The sequence below is a fragment of the Arachis stenosperma genome, chromosome 5 (assembly GCF_014773155.1).
Source record: "Arachis stenosperma cultivar V10309 chromosome 5, arast.V10309.gnm1.PFL2, whole genome shotgun sequence".
NCBI classification, from domain to species: Eukaryota; Viridiplantae; Streptophyta; class Magnoliopsida; order Fabales; family Fabaceae; genus Arachis; species Arachis stenosperma.
Window position 1 is genome coordinate 58,373,244 of NC_080381.1, and position 10,010 is coordinate 58,383,253.

General features: G+C 40.5%; 1 non-coding gene across 1 annotated transcript; it reads left to right on the forward strand.

The window, feature by feature from the left end:
- The first annotated feature begins 1,472 nt into the window (after positions 1-1,472).
- Positions 1,473-1,576, forward strand: LOC130983707 (small nucleolar RNA R71). Its single transcript, XR_009087685.1, has one exon. It is a non-coding gene; the product is annotated as a small nucleolar RNA R71 (small nucleolar RNA).
- The last annotated feature ends 8,434 nt before the right edge of the window (positions 1,577-10,010 follow it).

Genomic DNA, 10,010 nt, shown 5'->3' on the forward strand with positions numbered 1-10,010 from the left:
CCAGCACATTCTCAACTACCCCTTCAGCTTGCTTCTGAGTTTTGTCAGCCAGTTGTATGATTACATTAGTGGATCTCACCTCATTCAGTTGTAGCCTCTTCATAAGAGTCAGAGGCATCACATTTATGCTAGCTCCTAGATCACAGAATCCTCTGTCAATTTTTGTTTCCCCTATGATGCAGGGGATATGAAAACTTCCTGGGTCTGTTTTCTTAGAGACTATGTCCTTCTTGATGAGGGCACTGCATTCTTTGTTCATTATTACAGTTTGTCCTCCCTTCAAAACTCTTTTCTTGCTCAGCAATTCCTTCAAATACTTGATATGTGTAGGCATCTGCTGGAGAATCTCAAGAAAGGGAATATTGATATGGAGAGACTTAAATGTCTCTAAAAACCTTGAATATGTTTTCCCTTTTTCACCTCCTCCTAACCTCTGAGGAAATGGTGCTTTTGGTTGGTATGTTTCCAGCATGCCTTTATTTTGCAGTTCCTTGGCTTGCTCAGTTTCACTTTCCTGCTTAGCTTCTTCCACACCTTCCTTCAAGATTTCTGGCTCCTGTTCTGAGGGTCTGATTCCTTCTTCTTCTGAGACTTCCTTCAATATGGTGATGGCCTTGCATTCTTCCCATCTCACTCCCTTTTGTTCCCCTTTAGGATTCTTTTCTGTGTCACTAGGGAACACTGCAGTTGACTTGGGGGCCTGTTGAGATAGCTCTCCTACTCGAGACTCCATCCTCTTGAGTTTTTCACCATGGTTCCTTAAGGTAGATCTCACGTCATCCCTAAAGCTTTTCAACTCACTTATGTCCTGACCCATGTTTGCAAGCATTCCTTCTATCCTGTTTAATTGATCTTGAAATTGTTGGTTCGGATTAGGTTGGGCAGGTTGATTATTTTGGCCATGATATGGTGGTTGGGAGTAAGTATTTTGTGTGGCTTGGTATGATCTTTGGTTAGAGTTTTGGTATGTGGAATTGTTATGTTGGTTGGGGTTGTAAGGTTTGTGGTTTTGTGGTTGGGTTTGCTGGTTTCCCCACCCAAAGTTTGGGTGGTTTTTCCAGCCTGGGTTGTAAGTGTTGGAATGTGGATCATATGGTTGCCTTTGTTGATTTCCCACATAGTTGGCCTCTTCCCAATCACCTCCTTTAGTGCTTACCTCCTCTTGATCTTGTGTGTGTATTGCAGCCACTTGATTTGTTTCTAATTTCCTGGTGAGCTCTGCTAGTTGCTTGGCAAACACCTTGTTTTGGGCTAGAATTGTATCAACATGGTTCAGCTCCATGACTCCCTTAGTGTTGTGTCTCTCTAAAGCATAGTAGTACTCATTCTCAGCCACTGTCTCAATCACTTCAATGGCTTCTTCCACAGTCTTTTTCCTGTTCAATGAACCTCCTGATGAATGGTCTACAACCTTCCTTGATTCATAAGAAAGTCCATCATAGAAAATATGCCATTGCACCCAGTCATGAAACATGTCTGGTGGGCATTTCCTTGTCAAATCCTTGAACCTCTCCCATGCCTCGTAGAGAGTTTCACCATCTTGTTGTCTAAAAGTCTGAACCTCAGATCGAAGCCTATTGACCTTTTGTGGGGGGTAGAAACGTGCCAAAAACTTGCTTTCCACCTCATCCCAGGTTGTTAGGCTCCCCCTTGGGAATGATTCCAGCCACTTAGCTGCCTTGTCCCTAAGTGAAAACGGGAACAAGAGCAGTTTATAGGCATCTTCCTGGACTCCATTGGACTTCACAGTGTCGCAAATTCTCAGGAATTTTGTGAGATGTTGGTTTGGATCTTCATTAGCACTCCCACCAAATGAACAATGATTTTCCACCAGTGATATTAGCTGTGGTTTGAGTTCAAAATTGTTGGCCTGAATGGGTGGTTTCTGAATGCTGCTACTGATACGTAAAAATTAGATTTCACGTATAACCGGCAAGTATACCGGGTCGTATCAAGTAATAAAACTCACAAAGAGTGAGGTCGATCCCACGGAGATTGGTAGATTAAGCAACTTTAGTTAAATGGTAGATTTAGTCAAGCAAACATAGTTTTGATTTCATGAGCATTTTGATTTTTGAACATAATTGCAAGAATTTAAATGGCAAAGAATGTAAAGAACTAGAAGAGAGAAATGAAGTGAAGGTAAATAACGGAAACTTAAATTGCAAGAAACTTAAATGACATCAAAGATAAATGGCAAGGAATTAAAGGGTGCAGAAATTTAAAGAACATAAGAGTAAATAGCAAGAATTAAAGGAACAAAATGTAGATGACAAGAATAATAAATTGACAGAATGTAAAAGGGAATTGGGTTATGGGTAATCAAACAACTAGAAGCAAAAGAAATAAGAAGTAATGATAGAGAGGATCACTAGGGATCAGAGATGCAAGTTTTCATGAATTGATGTTAGTCCAATCCTTCTCAATCATGGGTATAGATCCATGGCAAGTGGGTAATTGAATCCCAATCTCTTGGTGATTCAATTTCTCTCAACATAACCAATTGCCACTCTCGTGATCTAATTGTTCATGAGAAGAGATGAAGCTTAAATCTAATCCAGCCACACAATTCCCATAATCTCAACCAAGGAGAGTTACATCTCACATACTAACCAAGGTGTATTGATTAAAGGAATCATGAAAGGATGAACTCTAAACTGAATTATGTGGCTCCTTCCTCAAATTCACCACATAATTCATATAGATTAACCCCTCTCGATGGTGGTTGAATCTTTGAAGAACAAGAGTTTCCTCTTTGGATTAACCACTAGAATTGAGGAGGAAAAGAGGAGTTCATCAATGCATTCAACAAGCAGAGCTCTTCCCCCTAATGAAAGTGGGGTTTAGTGAATCATAGCTCCAATTGAAAACTAAATTGCATGAAACTAAAGTGCATGAAAATAAAGAGTGAGACTTCAAAACAGAAATTGAGAATTCAAGAATTCATAGATGAAAACTACAAATTAAACTACACTACTACTAAGGAAGAAGAGAAGGGGAAGTTAAGAAGAGTGTATGAAAGGGAGGGGTCTGAAGACCCACTCTCAATGGAGTGTGCCAATTCACAGAATTTCAAATTGGTCTCCTCCGTATCCCCCCCAATCCAACCTCCTAATGCTATGAGACTATGGCCTTTATATAGGCTTTTCTAAATTACAAATTGAAATGAAATTAAAAGCAAATTACAATTAAATGAAAATCAACTATTCTAGATGATTCTTGTGGCCTTGATTGATTGAGATTTATGGGTTTTTCTTGCTTGAGGTTAGCTAGCTCATGAGTGGAGTTGCTGCCCTTTTAAGGAAAACAGAGGAAGCAAAGCTTGTTCACATCAATTCTGGCCTAGTGAACAAGCGTTATTGGCAAACACGCCAATGTTATTGCACGTTGGCAACGTGCTCATGGGTTTCCTGGGCTGGGGCTTGGTGATAGGCGTTGCTAGCCCAAGTTATTGCCAAACACTTGGCTCTTCTTCTTGGTTTCACTTTTCATGCTTAATGTTGCCTAAACTTTGAGCTTCAATCCTTTGCTTAAATATGAACTATGATATATCATTGGAAAGCTCTTGATGTCTACTTTCCAATGCCACTGGAATCACCTCATTTGGACTTTCCTAGCTCAAGTTATGCTCCATTGAAGATGGCAAGGTCAGGCTGCCCTGGTTGGGCATTTTTGTGGATAACGCCACCAATAACGTGCTCAACAACGCCCCTAGCCCAAATTTCTTGGCCTGGGCGTTGTTGCTGGAGTTGCCAAGGAACACGCCAGTTCATTTTGGCCCTGGCAACGTGTTCGACTCCCCCTCCTTGGCCTACTCATGCTTCCTTGAATTTCAACCTCATTTCCTTGTTTTTGGGGCCTAAAGATGACTCTAATTCGAGCTTCCATTTCATGCTCCACTATAGACTATTATATATGGTTGGAAAGCTCTAAATGTCAGCTTTCCAATGCAATTGGAAGCACTCAATTTGGACCTCTATAACTCAAGATATCTTCCATTGAAGAGGACATGGTCAGGCTGCCTTGTTGGAGTTGTTGTGGATAACGCCCCTACATTCCAAGTTAGCAACGTGCATCACAATTTCCTCACCATCCTGGCGTTGTTGATGAACACTCCTTCTCTTCAGCACGTTGGCAACGTGCTCGAGCCTTTCTCAAGGCTCCATGTTCGCTTCCTGGCGTTGGCAACGTGCATGGCAAGGCTTATGGGCGTTAGCAACGTGCATGGCATGGCTTATGGGCGTTGGCAACTTGATTAGTGCCCTTCCTGGCGTTGGCAACGTGCATGGCAAGGCTTATGGGCGTTAGCAACGTGCATGGCATTCCTTTCTTCATTTTGGGCGTTGGCAACTTGGTTGGGCGTTGCCAACTTGGTGAGCAAGCCAGAAACAATACTTTCCATGTTTGAGGCTCTAAATGAAGCCCACATTTGAACCTTCAAATGAACTCCAATTTCATATTGTGATATATGGTTGAAAAGCTCTTGATGTCTACTTTCCAATGCCACTGATTTCACCTCAATTGGAGTTTTCTAGCTCAAGATACACGTTCTTGAAGAGAGCATCCTCAAGCTGCCTGGGCGTTGTTGCCCAAGTTGTTGGCAAACACGCCAGCAACAACGCCAGGCTCTTCTTCAACTTGGCTTGGGCGTTGCCAACTTGCTGTTGGCGTTGGAAACGTGCTACTCTTCCCCTGGTGGCTTCCCCTGATGGCTCCTGGCGTTGCCAACTTGCTGCTCAAGTTGGCAACTTGCAATGCTTTATTTCCTTGCTCTTGGGGCTTGAGTTTCCCTCTGATTTGAGCTTCCATTCCTCGCCACATTATGGACTATTATATATCGTTGGAAAGCTCTTGATGTCAGCTTCTCAACGCAATTGGAATCATGCCAATTGGATCCTTGTGGTTCAAGATATTCATCCTTGAAGAGGGGGAGGTCAAGCTGCCAACTCTGCTGGACACACACTAGCAAGTTGCCAACTTGATTTCCAAGTTGCCAACTTGCTTGTTCTTCCTTTCTCCAATATTTTCTTGCTCCATTGTCTTCTTGCTTCATCACCTAACATAAACCAAAGAACTTTCCTCAAAGTTTTGCCATCTTATGCAATAATTTTCAAGGGAATCATTCACATCAACTTGTATATAAACTCCTTGATTTATTTGCATGAATTATGCCAAATTTCACTTAATTCTTGGTTCATGGATGCATGGAGGAAAACTCACAAAATTGCTCATTTATTTCAAAGAAAGTGAATGAACCTAAGCTAAAACTAACTAAACTAACTAGTTAAAATGGCAAATATGCGAATGCATCACAACACCAAACTTAAACCTTGCTTGTCCTCAAGCAAGAAAAGAATCATGCAATAGAGATTGACAATCCAAGGTTAGAAGAATAGCAAGTTAATGTTCATGGCAAGCTAGTTTTCTATGCATGCTACAATCACAAAGAAATGTAAATGATTGATGCTTCTATCTAGCTCACTTTATGAAATCTTTTTCTTATAATTCTTCCTTGAAACAAGCTTTTGATTTTTCTTATTAGCTTCTCCTTTTGGGTGCTTTGCCCCATGAGTTAATAACAAAGCTACGATTCTAAATGCTTTGTTTTCAAGTATTACCACTTGATACATAAGCACCACAAGCATTTAATTAGAGGACTTCATTAGGCTCATTTTTTTCTTTTCTTTTCTTGACTCTCTAATCATTGATGCTCAGAACCTTGAGCTTTGAGGGAGTGCTTTTGCACTTGAGCCTAGCCTTGACTTCTAAGTGTTTTGTTTTCAAGCATTTTACTTGATACATAAACACCACAAGTACATAACCATGAAATTGTCATTGGTACTCAGAGCCTTCAGCTTTCTCATTCTTTCCCTTTTTCTTTTCTTGCCTTAATTGCATTTGCTTCTTCAAGGTTTTCATGATTTTCAAAAGATTTCACAAAATGTCCTAGATGAAAACTTCAATTAAATAAAATCTAATGTACTTGAGCAACAATCAATCATACTAGCTTTCCAATATTTGTATGCACATGCCAAGTTCTTCTTTAATTCCTTGTTTGTTTATGATCATGATGCCTTTTTTTGCTTTTGAATTCACAAAACTCAAGTTGGTAGTCATAATGCCACAGCAACATATTGCAAATCAAAATTCAAGCTATGCTTATTCATACCACACATGCATATAAAGAAGGTAATAAGACAATCATGCAATTTAAAGTGCTGGAAACAAATGAGAGGAAAAAGAACTTTACAACCTTGTAATTTATCTTCTCTATTGTTGTCCTTCTCCTCCTTTTCTTTCCCTTCCCACACCAAACTTAGAATGATTGCTTGTCCTCAAGCAACAATTAGAACCATGGCTATGGGGCTAAGATAGATCATGAATGTCTTACACAATGAAACATTAGTAGCACATGTGTTTCAAGTAAGCAAAATTAAAGATAGCAATTAAGGAAATAAAATCTAAATTAAAAGTAGCAATTGTTAAGTAATTTTTCTGATTGTTTGGAGCTAGTGACTAATCATGCAAAGGGTTAAAATGTGTCTTTAATGAAACTTTTTGGTGGAACACCAAACTTAGCACCTCACATTCACCTTTGAATTCTGTTGGTGTGTAACACCAAACTTAGCTCCTTGCAATGCAGATAAATATACTTAACTCTTTTATTGAATTAACTAAGAAAAAAAAGACTACCTTTGGTTGGGTTGCCTCCCAACAAGCGCTTTTTTTATCGTCATTAGCTTGACGGTTGTCCCTCTTTAGGGCGGATGATGATCATAGTGCCTTAATCCTTCCCCTCTCACCGTGAGCTTCCTTCCAGTATCATTCTTGATGATTTCCACATGTTCAAGTGAGAGGATTTTGTTCACTGTGTAGTATCCAGAAAAGTGTGGAGATGTCTCTATTGGTTGGTAAGTTAGCATCACTTTATCCCCTGGTGAGAAGTCTTCAGTGGAGATTTTCTTGTTTCTCCATCCTCTTGGCATTTTCTTCTTGGGACTCTCTTCTTTTCCAGGAGATAGTTCAGGTTTTGGGATCTCAATTTTTGGACTGTCCTTGCTATGAATCTTAACTGCTGACTTTGATTGCAGCTTCTTCTCTATTCTTTGAGCTTGTTGCAGCACCTCCACCTCTTCATTTTCTTTCCAGCATGAGCTTGGAAGTGCCTCATCAGGTGCCTCTTTCAAGTTTGGATCTATGGAATCAATCTTCATACACTCTTCCTCTTGGGTGGAGTCTTGCAAATTCTTGAAGACATGGAACACTATATGCTCATCATGCACCCTTAGCATTAATTCTCCTTTTTCGACATCTATCAATGCCCTGGCAGTGGCTAAAAAGGGCCTCCCTAGAATAATGGGAGTGTTGTCATCTTCCTCTATGTCTAGGATGACAAAGTCAACTGGGAGGAAAAATTTGTCCACCTTTACTAATACATTCTCTACAACCCCGAGTGCTTGCTGAATAGATTTATCCGCCATTTGAAGGGCTATCTTTGTAGGTTTCAATTCATGAATCTGAAGCTTCCTCATCAAAGATAAAGGCATCAGATTTATGCTTGCACCAAGATCACAAAATGCTCTCTCAATCATCATGTTGCCTATTGTGCAGGGGATGTGAAAGCTCCCTGGGTCTTTCATCTTCTTTGGCAACTTTTTCTGGATGATGGCACTACACTCTCTGGTCATCACAACCGTTTGTCCCTCTTTCAAGGATCTTTTCTTTGTTAACAATTCCTTCATGAACTTAGCATATAGGGGCATTTGTTCAAGTGCTTCAATGAAGGGGATGTTGATGTGTAGTGTCTTGAATATTTCCAAGAATTTGGAATATTGCTTCTCTTTGTTCTCTTCTTTAAACCTTTGAGGGTATGGGAGCATTGGTTGGTATGCTTTCACTGCCTCCTTCTTAGCTAATTTATCACTTTGTGTATAGGTTTCTTGCTCCTGCTTTTGTTCCTTCACCTCTTCTTTTAAGCCTTCTTTGATGTGCTCTTCCTGAGTAATGGCTTCTGTCTCCACTTTCTTCCCACTTCTCAGGGTGATTGCTTTACACTCCTCCCATTTTATGGCTTTTTCTGTGTCTCTTGGGTTGGGTATCGTATCACTTGGAAGAACATTGGTTGGTCGCTCGGCTTGTTTGGCCAATTGTCCCACTTGTCTCTCAATATTCTTCATGATGACCTCATGTTCCTTGTGTCCCTTAGCTAAGGCTTGAGTGGTTTGAGTAAGTGCTTGCAAGGTTGCTTCCAGACTTGAGATTCTGGCCTCATGATGGTCAATTGGAGGTATGATGGGGGTTAATTGTTGTTGGAAGTTGTTGGGTGGATTAGTGTGGTAATTTTGTGAAGTGGATGTTGGTGCAGAGAAGTTATTTTGGTGAGTTTGTGAATTATGATGGGGTGGTTGATATGTGTTTTGTGTTTTTCTATATTGGTTAGTGTTGTTGGCATGGTGATTTTGGTTATTTGTGTTGCGGGTGTGATTGTGGTTGTTGTTCTTTTGCCAATGGTTTTCACCCCACTTCAGATTGGGATGATTTCTCCATGATGAGTTGTATGTATCACCATGAAATTCATCCTGAGAATTTGAAGTATTCTGCATGTATTGAACTTGCTCTTGTGGTTGTTCAACAATGGTCCCTTCACCTTGGCTCCATTCAAGTAATGGTTGATTTGTTGTGTTCACTGATGCTAGCTGGAAACCATCCATTCTCTTTGTTATCATCTCCATTTGTTGTTGGATTTGTTGGTGCATTAACTTGTTTTGTGCCAAGATAGCATCAACACCTTCGAGCTCCATTACACCTTTCTTTGGGGTCGGATTATGCTGCCTCTCCGATGAGTAATAATATTGATTGTTTGCCACAATCTCAATGAGGTCTTGAGCCTCCTCGGCAGTTTTCATCATGTTGAGTGATCCTCCTGATGAGTAGTCTAGTCCCTTCCTTGCTTCTAAGTTTAAACCTTCATAGAAGTTTTGGAGCTTGACCCAGTCACTAAACATGTCAGGGGGGACATCTTCTCATTAGTGCCTTATATCTTTCCCAGGCTTCATACAATGACTCCCCTTCCATTTGCCTGAAAGTTTGAACCTCTGTCTTCAACTTGATGATCTTTTGAGGAGGGTAGAACTTTGCTAAAAATTTGCCCATCACTTCATTCCAATCATTGAGGCTTTCCTTGGGGAATGATTCTAGCCATTGAGTGGCCTTGTCCCTCAAAGAGAATGGGAATAGCAACAACTTGTAGACATCTGGATGCACTCCATTTGTCTTCACTGTATTGCATATCCTCAGAAAAACAGATAGATGTTGATTTGGGTCTTCAAGAGGTCCCCCTCCATAAGAGCAATTGTTCTGTACCAGAGTGATGAGCTGAGGTTTTAACTCAAAGTTATTGGCCTGAACATTTGGTGTAGCAATACTGCTCCCACAATGCCTTGGATCAAGGATGGTATACGAGGATAACACCCTTCTAACTTGTCCACCATTATTGTTGACCCCTCCAGGAGGATTTTGTATCTCATCCTCCATGGCTTGATCTTCTCCCTCTGATTCCTCTGACCCTTCTTCACCAACTATGAACTTTCCTCTTTCTGCTCTCCTTATCCTTCGGAGGGTTCTCTCGTCCTCAATATTACGTCTACTAGCTCCTGACATACACAAACAAAACCAAAATCACAAGTGAGACACTCTAGAACTAGAGTGAAATTGGGGTTAGTGAAACAAAGTATCAAACAGTTAGTGGGCTTAACAAAAACACAAAAAAAAAAGCTTAATCTAAACCACCTTTCACTTAATCATTGTCAATCTTTCCAATCCCCGGCAACGGCGCCAAAAACTTGATACGTAAAAATTAGATTTCACGTATAACCGGCAAGTATACCGGGTCGTATCAAGTAATAAAACTCACAAAGAGTGAGGTCGATCCCACGGAGATTGGTAGATTAAGCAACTTTAGTTAAATGGTAGATTTAGTCAAGCAAACATAGTTTTGATTTCATGAGCAT